Below are 12,421 nucleotides of genomic sequence, written 5' to 3' on the forward strand. Positions count from 1 at the left end.
TCCAGTTTGGGCATTGGAATATCTCCGATGCCAATAGCTTTCTGTGTGATCCAAGGGCATCGCCTCTGGCTCGACAAGGTTCCTGGTAGGAACCTTGTGGGGGTAAACGGAACTTCTTTGAAGAAACCTAGAAGTTTGGCCACGGGGACTTGTGCCACGAGACTACACCGTCACATTCTGGGCTCTTCCTGGGGCACCCGAGCTCCGATGCCCTGAGACGTGGGTGCACTTCCTGCCCCGTGGCTCGAGTCTGGCCGCTCCCTACTGCTGAGAGGATTGAGCTTGCTGACAGTCCGCGACTTTGCACGTCCAGCCTTTGAGCAGGAGCGTGGATCAGTGAGGACTCCCATAAATGCATTCCTTGGAAATCTAAACAGAATGAATGAGCAATACCTACCGTCTTCTCATCCTAACTGAGGTCCAGCACGTGGCTCCCAAAGGAAAATTAGGGAGAGGTCCATGTTGCATTTGCTACTGTGGGCGTGCGCAGCAACATTGTTCAAGTGGAGGGTGGCGGGCTTCTCGTGCAGAAAGAGCCATGTGGAAAGGAGCCTGGGATGTCCATCTACGTGGGAAGGCTAAGGACAACTTGACGTCTCTGGGCACCTGAGTCTAGCCAGAACTGCTATCCCCTGCCGTGGTCAGCGTGCGGGTGCGAAAGGAAGCGTGAGCCACTGGTACTCCTCTGGCTTGCCATTGAGATCTACAGGCCACCCTCAAGCTCAGGTCGTTGCCTTGTTCCCGCAAGGAAACAGAAGTCTCTGCACTCAGGGTCAGAGAAGGAGTCCTGGCCAGGCCAGGCGTCTATGTCATGTTCAGCTTGGGCGGTGGGATATAGTTTAGGTTTGCCCTGATGGTCGGGGGAAATCAAATGGGCCACTGTCCCCGGGATTTGGGCGACGCTGATGGCGCCTCCTTGGGTTGTGTCCTGCTTGTGTGTTGTGTGTGGAGAGTTTGGAAAGTGCCTTAGGCAAATCCAGGGGATATCAAGCTACTTAGGTGAGGGGTGGATTCGTTTGGATCCTGGTGGAGAGAGCAAGGCAAGGCAAGCGGGAAATACACGGGAGAGTGTTGACTAAGCCCACAGGCTTACTGTTGGGTGGATAGATCGGTATGGGTGGATATGTCGGTGGACATAGGGTTCCCGGAACTCTTTTGGGATATCTTCAGGAGCATTTGGAGCCCCGTGTAGGGAAGGAATACAGGTGCACATTCGTGGACCATCCCAACCTTTTCCTCTCCTTTCTCAATGTGCTTCACGGCGGGTCCTTGTTCCAGCGAATGGTGCCTTCACGGCACAGTATGGTGTCTTCTCACTGGGACCGATTTGGAGCCGTTGGGATGTTTTGTCCCTGTGTGGCCTCATTGCCCCTATGTTGAGGATGTTAAGGTGTTCCTTAGGACAGCCCAGCGTCATTGCTATACCAGGTCGGCATAGCATTCCCTGAGGTTTGGAGCTCTTCCCGGAGGTCTTTGGGCCCAACCATGCAGTAAGAAGGGAGTCGGCCGCCAAGGCAACGCTACAGGTTTAAGGGCTGGAGTGAATGTGTGCTGCAGGGGTCATTTTGTCCTGCCACCTTCTGGTGCTGCGAGCCTGTGATCTCCAGCATGCATGGCTTCAAGCCAGAGAAGCCATGCCGGTTCAAGGGTCCAGGATGTTGGGTGCGTTCTCTCATTGCACGGCTGTGGGTGACACGTTGGTTCTGGAGGACCTGGGTCTCATGGTTTCTCCAAGGTCTTGTCCTTGAAGGGAAGAATGCGAATGTGCAAGGTGCTACGATAAGTTACCCAGTTGCTGCAAGTGTTTGGCCCGCCATTTTGGGCATTGGAATGGCTCCCTTGCCATTAGCTTTGGTTGCGGTCCTAGGGAAGTTCCTCTGGCTTGGCAGGAGACCAGGAAGTATGCCTGCTGGTGAGTCTCCCTTGATCAGTCCAGGGGTTCTTCAGGTGCCCTTTGTCACGGGTCCCTTCGAGCCGCTTTTGATGGAGGTCGTCTTATTCAGCCAAGGGCCCTTCCCTTATGGAAGATCTCTCCCCTTGAGGGCGTGTCCACTGTGTTTAATCATAAGGGCCAAACGCGTGTTTGTTCCCATAGAGGGCACTTGCTCTTAGGCTGAGGGGGCACAGTTGTCCTGAGGGTGTCTCAGGGGATCAGGAAGACATCCTTTTGCTGTGATGGAGGGCAGATTGCTCAGGAGAGGAATTTCAGGGCCCGAGACCAGGGGGTTGTTGGTCGGTGGCACTCTTTGTCCTGATGGCCGCACGCTCTGAAGGCGCCAGTGCCACGATGCTTTCACGTTTGCCTGCGGACACACAGGCAAGATGGACAGTAAATGAAATGTTGAGGAGAGATAGAACACACAATGCTGGGTGGTATCGCCCTTTCCCTCGGTGCGCCTGTGCACCCTCCTCAAGCATGCGTGTGTTCTCTCACCCCGAGCCAGGTGGAATGCCAGGGAAGGAATGCCAGCAGCAGCCTGGGGCCATCCGTATAATCCCTGATACCCGTTGAAGTGAGGACGGTGTGGCAAGGCGAGGCCAGCCGAAGGAGTCTCAGAGGGGTGTTGGCGTGCATTCCATGAGGATCCTGCTTTAACCCTTGTTGCGGTAAGCGACACTTCTTTGCTAAACCTAAAGGTTTGGCGATGGGAACGTGTGCACCGGGGCTACACCCTCACCTTCTGGTCTTTTCTCGGGGAACACGAGCTTTGATGCCCTGAGAACTGGCTGCATTTCCTGACCCGTGGCTCGGCTCTGCTGGCCACTTCCGTAACGCTGATATGATTCAGCTCGCTGGCCGTCCCATGGTGGAATCTGCAACTTTGCATGTCCACCGTTTGAGCATGTGCTTGGATCGATGATGACTCCCACAAATGCATTCCTTGGAAATCTGAACAAAATGAGTGAGAAATCCCTACCGTCTCCTCGTTGGAACTGAGGTCCAGCACGTGGCTCCCCAAAGGAAAGTAGGGAGAGGTTCACGTTGCATTTGCGGCCGTGGGTGTCTACAGCCACGTTGTTCAAGTTGAGGGTTGTGGTCATCTCCTGGGGAGAAGAGCCATTGGGAAAGGAGCCTGGGATGCCAATCCAGGTGGGAAGGCTTGGGACAGCGTGCCGTCTCTGGGTTCCTTGGTCTAGCCAGGACTGCTGTCCCCTGCCACGGTTCAGCATGCAGGTAGGAGAGGAAGCGTGAGCCATTGCTCGTCCTGCCACCTGCACTTGAGTTCTACAGGCTGCCCCCACCTGCTGGTCATTGCCTTGTGGCCTCAAAGAAACAGAAGTCTGTAGGCTCAGGGTCAGAACAGGATTCCAGGCCTAGGGCAGGCTTCTTTGTCATGTTCTGCTTGGGAGACCAGATGCAGTTTAGGTTTCTCCTGCTGAGGGGAGAAATCAAATGGGCCACTGTTCCTGGGAGTTTGGCCAATCTGATGGCTCCTCCTCGGGTTGTGTCCTGCTTGTGTGTGCTGTGTGAAGGGGCTGGAAAATGCCTTAGTCAAACTTGGTCACGGCAAGCTTCTTTGGTGAGGGGTGGCTCTGGCATCTTGCCGTGACACGTTGGGATCCCGGTGGAGAGAGAGTAAGGCAAGGCGAGTGAAAGAGCCACGTGAGATGGCTGGCTAAGCCCACAGGTTTACTGGTGGGTGGATAGATCGACGGTGGCCATGGGGTTCCCGGAACACATTTGGGATTCCCTCAGGAGCATCTGGAGGCACGTGTAGGGAGGGAATACGGGAGCACATTTGTGGACTGTCCCGCCTCTTTCCTCTCCCTGGTCGATTTGCTTCATGGCGGGTTCTTGTGCCAGCGAATGGTTGCCTTCATGGCACAGTATGGTGTCTTCTCATGGGGGCCGATTTGGAGGCCTTGGGGTGTTTTGTCCCTGTCTGACCACGTTCCCCCTGTGTTGAAGATGTGAAGGTGTTCCTGAGGACAGCCAGGCATCGTTTCTATACCCGGCCCACATAGCGTTCCCTGAGGATTGGAGCTCTACCCGGAGGTCATTGGGTGCCACCGTGCAGAAACAAGGGAGTTGGCTGCCAAGGAAAGGCTGCAGGTTTAAGGGCAGGAGAGGATGTGTGGTGTGGGTGTCATTTTTCCTGCCACCCGCTGGTGCGTCGAGACTGTGGTAACCGGCGAGCCTGGCCACAGGCTAGACAAGTCATACCGGTTCAAGTGTCTAGGCTGTTGTCTGGGTTCTGTCGTTGCATGGCTGTGGGTAACAAGTTGCTTGTAGAGGACCTGGGCCTCAGGGTTTCCCCAATGTCACGTCACTGATGGGCCCAGAGGGTGAAAGTACCAGACACCACTGCAAGTTACACAATTGCTGCAAGGGTTTGCCCCGCCACGTTGGGCGTCGGAATGGTTCCGATGCCATTAGCTTTGTGTGTGGGCCAAGGGTAGGTTGCCAGTCTTGGCAGCAGGCCAGGAAGTCTGGCTGCAGGTGAATCTCCATTGTTCAGTCCAGGAGTTCCTCTGGTGCGTTTTGTCACCGGTCCCTACAAGCTGCTTTTGTTGGAGGTCGTCCCATTTGGCCAAGGGCCGTTCCCTTGTGGAAGATCTCAGGGACCACATTTCCCCTTGCGGGTGAATCCATTGTGTGGAAGCGTATGCGCCAGGAGTGGTTTGGTTCCCCAGAGGGCAGTGGCTCTTACGCTGAGTAATCCCAGTTCCCCTGAGGGTGTCTCAGCAGTTCAGGATGACATCCTTATGCTGTGTCGGCGGGGAGGTGGCTCAGGCAGGAAAGTTCAAGGCCCATACCGGGGCGTTGATGGACGACTGTGCTCTTTGTGCTGATGCCCGTGCGCTCTGAAGGCATCTGTGCCACGATGCATTCACGTTTGGCTGTGGACACACAGACATGATGGACTGCAAATGAAATGTTGAGGGGAGATATAGCGCACGTCGGTGGGCGGTATCACCCTTTGCCTCTGTGCGCCCGTTCACTTTTCTCAAACATCCCTGTGTTCTGTCACCCTGAGGCATGTGGTGGAGTGCCAGGGAACAAACACCTGCAGCAGCATTGGGCCCTCTGTATAGTCCATGATACCTGGCGAAGTGAGGAGAGTGCGGCAAGGTGAGGCAAGTCAAGGCAAAAGAGTCTCAGCGTGGTTTTGGCGTGAAGTCCTTGAGGCTCCTCGTAGGAACCTTGTGGTGGTGAGTGGAACTTCTTTGCAGAAACCTAGATGTTTGGCCACGGGGACTTGTGCACTGAGACTACACCCTCACCTTCTTGGCTCTTGCAGGGGAACCCCAGATCTGATGCCATGATCCTTAGCTCCATTTGCAGCCCCGTGGGTCGCCTCTGGCCACTCCTGACTGCTGACATGATTGAGATCGGTGGCTGCCCCGCAGTGGAGCCTGCGACTTTGAACGTGCAGCCTTTGAGCAGGTGGATTGATGATGACTCCCATAAATGCACTGCTTGGAACTCTGAACAAATGAATGGGTCTCAGGTTTCTCCGCGGTCATGTCACTGACGGGCCTGGGGGCGAAAATACAAGGCGCCAGGGCAAGTAACCCAGTTGCTGCAAGGGTTTGCCCTGCCAGTTTGGGCATTGGAATATCTCCGATGCCAATAGCTTTCTGTGTGATCCAAGGGCATCGCCTCTGGCTCGACAAGGTTCCTGGTAGGAACCTTGTGGGGGTAAACGGAACTTCTTTGAAGAAACCTAGAAGTTTGGCCACGGGGACTTGTGCCACGAGACTACACCGTCACATTCTGGGCTCTTCCTGGGGCACCCGAGCTCCGATGCCCTGAGACGTGGGTGCACTTCCTGCCCCGTGGCTCGAGTCTGGCCGCTCCCTACTGCTGAGAGGATTGAGCTTGCTGACAGTCCGCGACTTTGCACGTCCAGCCTTTGAGCAGGAGCGTGGATCAGTGAGGACTCCCATAAATGCATTCCTTGGAAATCTAAACAGAATGAATGAGCAATACCTACCGTCTTCTCATCCTAACTGAGGTCCAGCACGTGGCTCCCAAAGGAAAATTAGGGAGAGGTCCATGTTGCATTTGCTACTGTGGGCGTGCGCAGCAACATTGTTCAAGTGGAGGGTGGCGGGCTTCTCGTGCAGAAAGAGCCATGTGGAAAGGAGCCTGGGATGTCCATCTACGTGGGAAGGCTAAGGACAACTTGACGTCTCTGGGCACCTGAGTCTAGCCAGAACTGCTATCCCCTGCCGCGGTCAGCGTGCGGGTGCGAAAGGAAGCGTGAGCCACTGGTACTCCTCTGGCTTGCCATTGAGATCTACAGGCCACCCTCAAGCTCAGGTCGTTGCCTTGTTCCCGCAAGGAAACAGAAGTCTCTGCACTCAGGGTCAGAGAAGGAGTCCTGGCCAGGCCAGGCGTCTATGTCATGTTCAGCTTGGGAGGTGGGATATAGTTTAGGTTTGCCCTGATGGTCGGGGGAAATCAAATGGGCCACTGTCCCCGGGATTTGGGCGACGCTGATGGCGCCTCCTTGGGTTGTGTCCTGCTTGTGTGTTGTGTGTGGAGAGTTTGGAAAGTGCCTTAGGCAAATCCAGGGGATATCAAGCTACTTAGGTGAGGGGTGGATTCGTTTGGATCCTGGTGGAGAGAGCAAGGCAAGGCAAGCGGGAAATACACGGGAGAGTGTTGACTAAGCCCACAGGCTTACTGTTGGGTGGATAGATCGGTATGGGTGGATATGTCGGTGGACATAGGGTTCCCGGAACTCTTTTGGGATATCTTCAGGAGCATTTGGAGCCCCGTGTAGGGAAGGAATACAGGTGCACATTCGTGGACCATCCCAACCTTTTCCTCTCCTTTCTCAATGTGCTTCACGGCGGGTCCTTGTTCCAGCGAATGGTGCCTTCACGGCACAGTATGGTGTCTTCTCACTGGGACCGATTTGGAGCCGTTGGGATGTTTTGTCCCTGTGTGGCCTCATTGCCCCTATGTTGAGGATGTTAAGGTGTTCCTTAGGACAGCCCAGCGTCATTGCTATACCAGGTCGGCATAGCATTCCCTGAGGTTTGGAGCTCTTCCCGGAGGTCTTTGGGCCCAACCATGCAGTAAGAAGGGAGTCGGCCGCCAAGGCAACGCTACAGGTTTAAGGGCTGGAGTGAATGTGTGCTGCAGGGGTCATTTTGTCCTGCCACCTTCTGGTGCTGCGAGCCTGTGATCTCCAGCATGCATGGCTTCAAGCCAGAGAAGCCATGCCGGTTCAAGGGTCCAGGATGTTGGGTGCGTTCTCTCATTGCACGGCTGTGGGTGACACGTTGGTTCTGGAGGACCTGGGTCTCATGGTTTCTCCAAGGTCTTGTCCTTGAAGGGAAGAATGCGAATGTGCAAGGTGCTACGATAAGTTACCCAGTTGCTGCAAGTGTTTGGCCCGCCATTTTGGGCATTGGAATGGCTCCCTTGCCATTAGCTTTGGTTGCGGTCCTAGGGAAGTTCCTCTGGCTTGGCAGGAGACCAGGAAGTATGCCTGCTGGTGAGTCTCCCTTGATCAGTCCAGGGGTTCTTCAGGTGCCCTTTGTCACGGGTCCCTTCGAGCCGCTTTTGATGGAGGTCGTCTTATTCAGCCAAGGGCCCTTCCCTTATGGAAGATCTCTCCCCTTGAGGGCGTGTCCACTGTGTTTAATCATAAGGGCCAAACGCGTGTTTGTTCCCATAGAGGGCACTTGCTCTTAGGCTGAGGGGGCACAGTTGTCCTGAGGGTGTCTCAGGGGATCAGGAAGACATCCTTTTGCTGTGATGGAGGGCAGATTGCTCAGGAGAGGAATTTCAGGGCCCGAGACCAGGGGGTTGTTGGTCGGTGGCACTCTTTGTCCTGATGGCCGCACGCTCTGAAGGCGCCAGTGCCACGATGCTTTCACGTTTGCCTGCGGACACACAGGCAAGATGGACAGTAAATGAAATGTTGAGGAGAGATAGAACACACAATGCTGGGTGGTATCGCCCTTTCCCTCGGTGCGCCTGTGCACCCTCCTCAAGCATGCGTGTGTTCTCTCACCCCGAGCCAGGTGGAATGCCAGGGAAGGAATGCCAGCAGCAGCCTGGGGCCATCCGTATAATCCCTGATACCCGTTGAAGTGAGGACGGTGTGGCAAGGCGAGGCCAGCCGAAGGAGTCTCAGAGGGGTGTTGGCGTGCATTCCATGAGGATCCTGCTTTAACCCTTGTTGCGGTAAGCGACACTTCTTTGCTAAACCTAAAGGTTTGGCGATGGGAACGTGTGCACCGGGGCTACACCCTCACCTTCTGGTCTTTTCTCGGGGAACACGAGCTTTGATGCCCTGAGAACTGGCTGCATTTCCTGACCCGTGGCTCGGCTCTGCTGGCCACTTCCGTAACGCTGATATGATTCAGCTCGCTGGCCGTCCCATGGTGGAATCTGCAACTTTGCATGTCCACCGTTTGAGCATGTGCTTGGATCGATGATGACTCCCACAAATGCATTCCTTGGAAATCTGAACAAAATGAGTGAGAAATCCCTACCGTCTCCTCGTTGGAACTGAGGTCCAGCACGTGGCTCCCCAAAGGAAAGTAGGGAGAGGTTCACGTTGCATTTGCGGCCGTGGGTGTCTACAGCCACGTTGTTCAAGTTGAGGGTTGTGGTCATCTCCTGGGGAGAAGAGCCATTGGGAAAGGAGCCTGGGATGCCAATCCAGGTGGGAAGGCTTGGGACAGCGTGCCGTCTCTGGGTTCCTTGGTCTAGCCAGGACTGCTGTCCCCTGCCACGGTTCAGCATGCAGGTAGGAGAGGAAGCGTGAGCCATTGCTCGTCCTGCCACCTGCACTTGAGTTCTACAGGCTGCCCCCACCTGCTGGTCATTGCCTTGTGGCCTCAAAGAAACAGAAGTCTGTAGGCTCAGGGTCAGAACAGGATTCCAGGCCTAGGGCAGGCTTCTTTGTCATGTTCTGCTTGGGAGACCAGATGCAGTTTAGGTTTCTCCTGCTGAGGGGAGAAATCAAATGGGCCACTGTTCCTGGGAGTTTGGCCAATCTGATGGCTCCTCCTCGGGTTGTGTCCTGCTTGTGTGTGCTGTGTGAAGGGGCTGGAAAATGCCTTAGTCAAACTTGGTCACGGCAAGCTTCTTTGGTGAGGGGTGGCTCTGGCATCTTGCCGTGACACGTTGGGATCCCGGTGGAGAGAGAGTAAGGCAAGGCGAGTGAAAGAGCCACGTGAGATGGCTGGCTAAGCCCACAGGTTTACTGGTGGGTGGATAGATCGACGGTGGCCATGGGGTTCCCGGAACACATTTGGGATTCCCTCAGGAGCATCTGGAGGCACGTGTAGGGAGGGAATACGGGAGCACATTTGTGGACTGTCCCGCCTCTTTCCTCTCCCTGGTCGATTTGCTTCATGGCGGGTTCTTGTGCCAGCGAATGGTTGCCTTCATGGCACAGTATGGTGTCTTCTCATGGGGGCCGATTTGGAGGCCTTGGGGTGTTTTGTCCCTGTCTGACCACGTTCCCCCTGTGTTGAAGATGTGAAGGTGTTCCTGAGGACAGCCAGGCATCGTTTCTATACCCGGCCCACATAGCGTTCCCTGAGGATTGGAGCTCTACCCGGAGGTCATTGGGTGCCACCGTGCAGAAACAAGGGAGTTGGCTGCCAAGGAAAGGCTGCAGGTTTAAGGGCAGGAGAGGATGTGTGGTGTGGGTGTCATTTTTCCTGCCACCCGCTGGTGCGTCGAGACTGTGGTAACCGGCGAGCCTGGCCACAGGCTAGACAAGTCATACCGGTTCAAGTGTCTAGGCTGTTGTCTGGGTTCTGTCGTTGCATGGCTGTGGGTAACAAGTTGCTTGTAGAGGACCTGGGCCTCAGGGTTTCCCCAATGTCACGTCACTGATGGGCCCAGAGGGTGAAAGTACCAGACACCACTGCAAGTTACACAATTGCTGCAAGGGTTTGCCCCGCCACGTTGGGCGTCGGAATGGTTCCGATGCCATTAGCTTTGTGTGTGGGCCAAGGGTAGGTTGCCAGTCTTGGCAGCAGGCCAGGAAGTCTGGCTGCAGGTGAATCTCCATTGTTCAGTCCAGGAGTTCCTCTGGTGCGTTTTGTCACCGGTCCCTACAAGCTGCTTTTGTTGGAGGTCGTCCCATTTGGCCAAGGGCCGTTCCCTTGTGGAAGATCTCAGGGACCACATTTCCCCTTGCGGGTGAATCCATTGTGTGGAAGCGTATGCGCCAGGAGTGGTTTGGTTCCCCAGAGGGCAGTGGCTCTTACGCTGAGTAATCCCAGTTCCCCTGAGGGTGTCTCAGCAGTTCAGGATGACATCCTTATGCTGTGTCGGCGGGGAGGTGGCTCAGGCAGGAAAGTTCAAGGCCCATACCGGGGCGTTGATGGACGACTGTGCTCTTTGTGCTGATGCCCGTGCGCTCTGAAGGCATCTGTGCCACGATGCATTCACGTTTGGCTGTGGACACACAGACATGATGGACTGCAAATGAAATGTTGAGGGGAGATATAGCGCACGTCGGTGGGCGGTATCACCCTTTGCCTCTGTGCGCCCGTTCACTTTTCTCAAACATCCCTGTGTTCTGTCACCCTGAGGCATGTGGTGGAGTGCCAGGGAACAAACACCTGCAGCAGCATTGGGCCCTCTGTATAGTCCATGATACCTGGCGAAGTGAGGAGAGTGCGGCAAGGTGAGGCAAGTCAAGGCAAAAGAGTCTCAGCGTGGTTTTGGCGTGAAGTCCTTGAGGCTCCTCGTAGGAACCTTGTGGTGGTGAGTGGAACTTCTTTGCAGAAACCTAGATGTTTGGCCACGGGGACTTGTGCACTGAGACTACACCCTCACCTTCTTGGCTCTTGCAGGGGAACCCCAGATCTGATGCCATGATCCTTAGCTCCATTTGCAGCCCCGTGGGTCGCCTCTGGCCACTCCTGACTGCTGACATGATTGAGATCGGTGGCTGCCCCGCAGTGGAGCCTGCGACTTTGAACGTGCAGCCTTTGAGCAGGTGGATTGATGATGACTCCCATAAATGCACTGCTTGGAACTCTGAACAAATGAATGGGTCTCAGGTTTCTCCGCGGTCATGTCACTGACGGGCCTGGGGGCGAAAATACAAGGCGCCAGGGCAAGTAACCCAGTTGCTGCAAGGGTTTGCCCTGCCAGTTTGGGCATTGGAATATCTCCGATGCCAATAGCTTTCTGTGTGATCCAAGGGCATCGCCTCTGGCTCGACAAGGTTCCTGGTAGGAACCTTGTGGGGGTAAACGGAACTTCTTTGAAGAAACCTAGAAGTTTGGCCACGGGGACTTGTGCCACGAGACTACACCGTCACATTCTGGGCTCTTCCTGGGGCACCCGAGCTCCGATGCCCTGAGACGTGGGTGCACTTCCTGCCCCGTGGCTCGAGTCTGGCCGCTCCCTACTGCTGAGAGGATTGAGCTTGCTGACAGTCCGCGACTTTGCACGTCCAGCCTTTGAGCAGGAGCGTGGATCAGTGAGGACTCCCATAAATGCATTCCTTGGAAATCTAAACAGAATGAATGAGCAATACCTACCGTCTTCTCATCCTAACTGAGGTCCAGCACGTGGCTCCCAAAGGAAAATTAGGGAGAGGTCCATGTTGCATTTGCTACTGTGGGCGTGCGCAGCAACATTGTTCAAGTGGAGGGTGGCGGGCTTCTCGTGCAGAAAGAGCCATGTGGAAAGGAGCCTGGGATGTCCATCTACGTGGGAAGGCTAAGGACAACTTGACGTCTCTGGGCACCTGAGTCTAGCCAGAACTGCTATCCCCTGCCGCGGTCAGCGTGCGGGTGCGAAAGGAAGCGTGAGCCACTGGTACTCCTCTGGCTTGCCATTGAGATCTACAGGCCACCCTCAAGCTCAGGTCGTTGCCTTGTTCCCGCAAGGAAACAGAAGTCTCTGCACTCAGGGTCAGAGAAGGAGTCCTGGCCAGGCCAGGCGTCTATGTCATGTTCAGCTTGGGAGGTGGGATATAGTTTAGGTTTGCCCTGATGGTCGGGGGAAATCAAATGGGCCACTGTCCCCGGGATTTGGGCGACGCTGATGGCGCCTCCTTGGGTTGTGTCCTGCTTGTGTGTTGTGTGTGGAGAGTTTGGAAAGTGCCTTAGGCAAATCCAGGGGATATCAAGCTACTTAGGTGAGGGGTGGATTCGTTTGGATCCTGGTGGAGAGAGCAAGGCAAGGCAAGCGGGAAATACACGGGAGAGTGTTGACTAAGCCCACAGGCTTACTGTTGGGTGGATAGATCGGTATGGGTGGATATGTCGGTGGACATAGGGTTCCCGGAACTCTTTTGGGATATCTTCAGGAGCATTTGGAGCCCCGTGTAGGGAAGGAATACAGGTGCACATTCGTGGACCATCCCAACCTTTTCCTCTCCTTTCTCAATGTGCTTCACGGCGGGTCCTTGTTCCAGCGAATGGTGCCTTCACGGCACAGTATGGTGTCTTCTCACTGGGACCGATTTGGAGCCGT

General features: G+C 55.3%; 7 non-coding genes across 7 annotated transcripts; all 7 read left to right on the forward strand.

The window, feature by feature from the left end:
* Positions 1–330: 330 nt before the first annotated feature.
* Positions 331–422, forward strand: LOC132360963 (small nucleolar RNA SNORD116). Its single transcript, XR_009501280.1, has one exon. It is a non-coding gene; the product is annotated as a small nucleolar RNA SNORD116 (small nucleolar RNA).
* Positions 423–2,851: 2,429 nt separating this feature from the next.
* Positions 2,852–2,943, forward strand: LOC132361552 (small nucleolar RNA SNORD116). The gene has a single exon (XR_009501833.1). It is a non-coding gene; the product is annotated as a small nucleolar RNA SNORD116 (small nucleolar RNA).
* Positions 2,944–5,391: 2,448 nt separating this feature from the next.
* Positions 5,392–5,483, forward strand: LOC132361274 (small nucleolar RNA SNORD116). Its single transcript, XR_009501580.1, has one exon. It is a non-coding gene; the product is annotated as a small nucleolar RNA SNORD116 (small nucleolar RNA).
* Positions 5,484–5,872: 389 nt separating this feature from the next.
* Positions 5,873–5,964, forward strand: LOC132360964 (small nucleolar RNA SNORD116). Its single transcript, XR_009501281.1, has one exon. It is a non-coding gene; the product is annotated as a small nucleolar RNA SNORD116 (small nucleolar RNA).
* Positions 5,965–8,393: 2,429 nt separating this feature from the next.
* LOC132361553 (small nucleolar RNA SNORD116) lies at positions 8,394–8,485 on the forward strand. The gene has a single exon (XR_009501834.1). It is a non-coding gene; the product is annotated as a small nucleolar RNA SNORD116 (small nucleolar RNA).
* A 2,448-nt stretch (positions 8,486–10,933) lies between these two features.
* Positions 10,934–11,025, forward strand: LOC132361275 (small nucleolar RNA SNORD116). The gene has a single exon (XR_009501581.1). It is a non-coding gene; the product is annotated as a small nucleolar RNA SNORD116 (small nucleolar RNA).
* Positions 11,026–11,414: 389 nt separating this feature from the next.
* LOC132360965 (small nucleolar RNA SNORD116) lies at positions 11,415–11,506 on the forward strand. Its single transcript, XR_009501282.1, has one exon. It is a non-coding gene; the product is annotated as a small nucleolar RNA SNORD116 (small nucleolar RNA).
* Positions 11,507–12,421: the final 915 nt, after the last annotated feature.

This window comes from Balaenoptera ricei, chromosome 2 (genome assembly GCF_028023285.1).
Source record: "Balaenoptera ricei isolate mBalRic1 chromosome 2, mBalRic1.hap2, whole genome shotgun sequence".
NCBI lineage: Eukaryota > Metazoa > Chordata > Mammalia > Artiodactyla > Balaenopteridae > Balaenoptera > Balaenoptera ricei.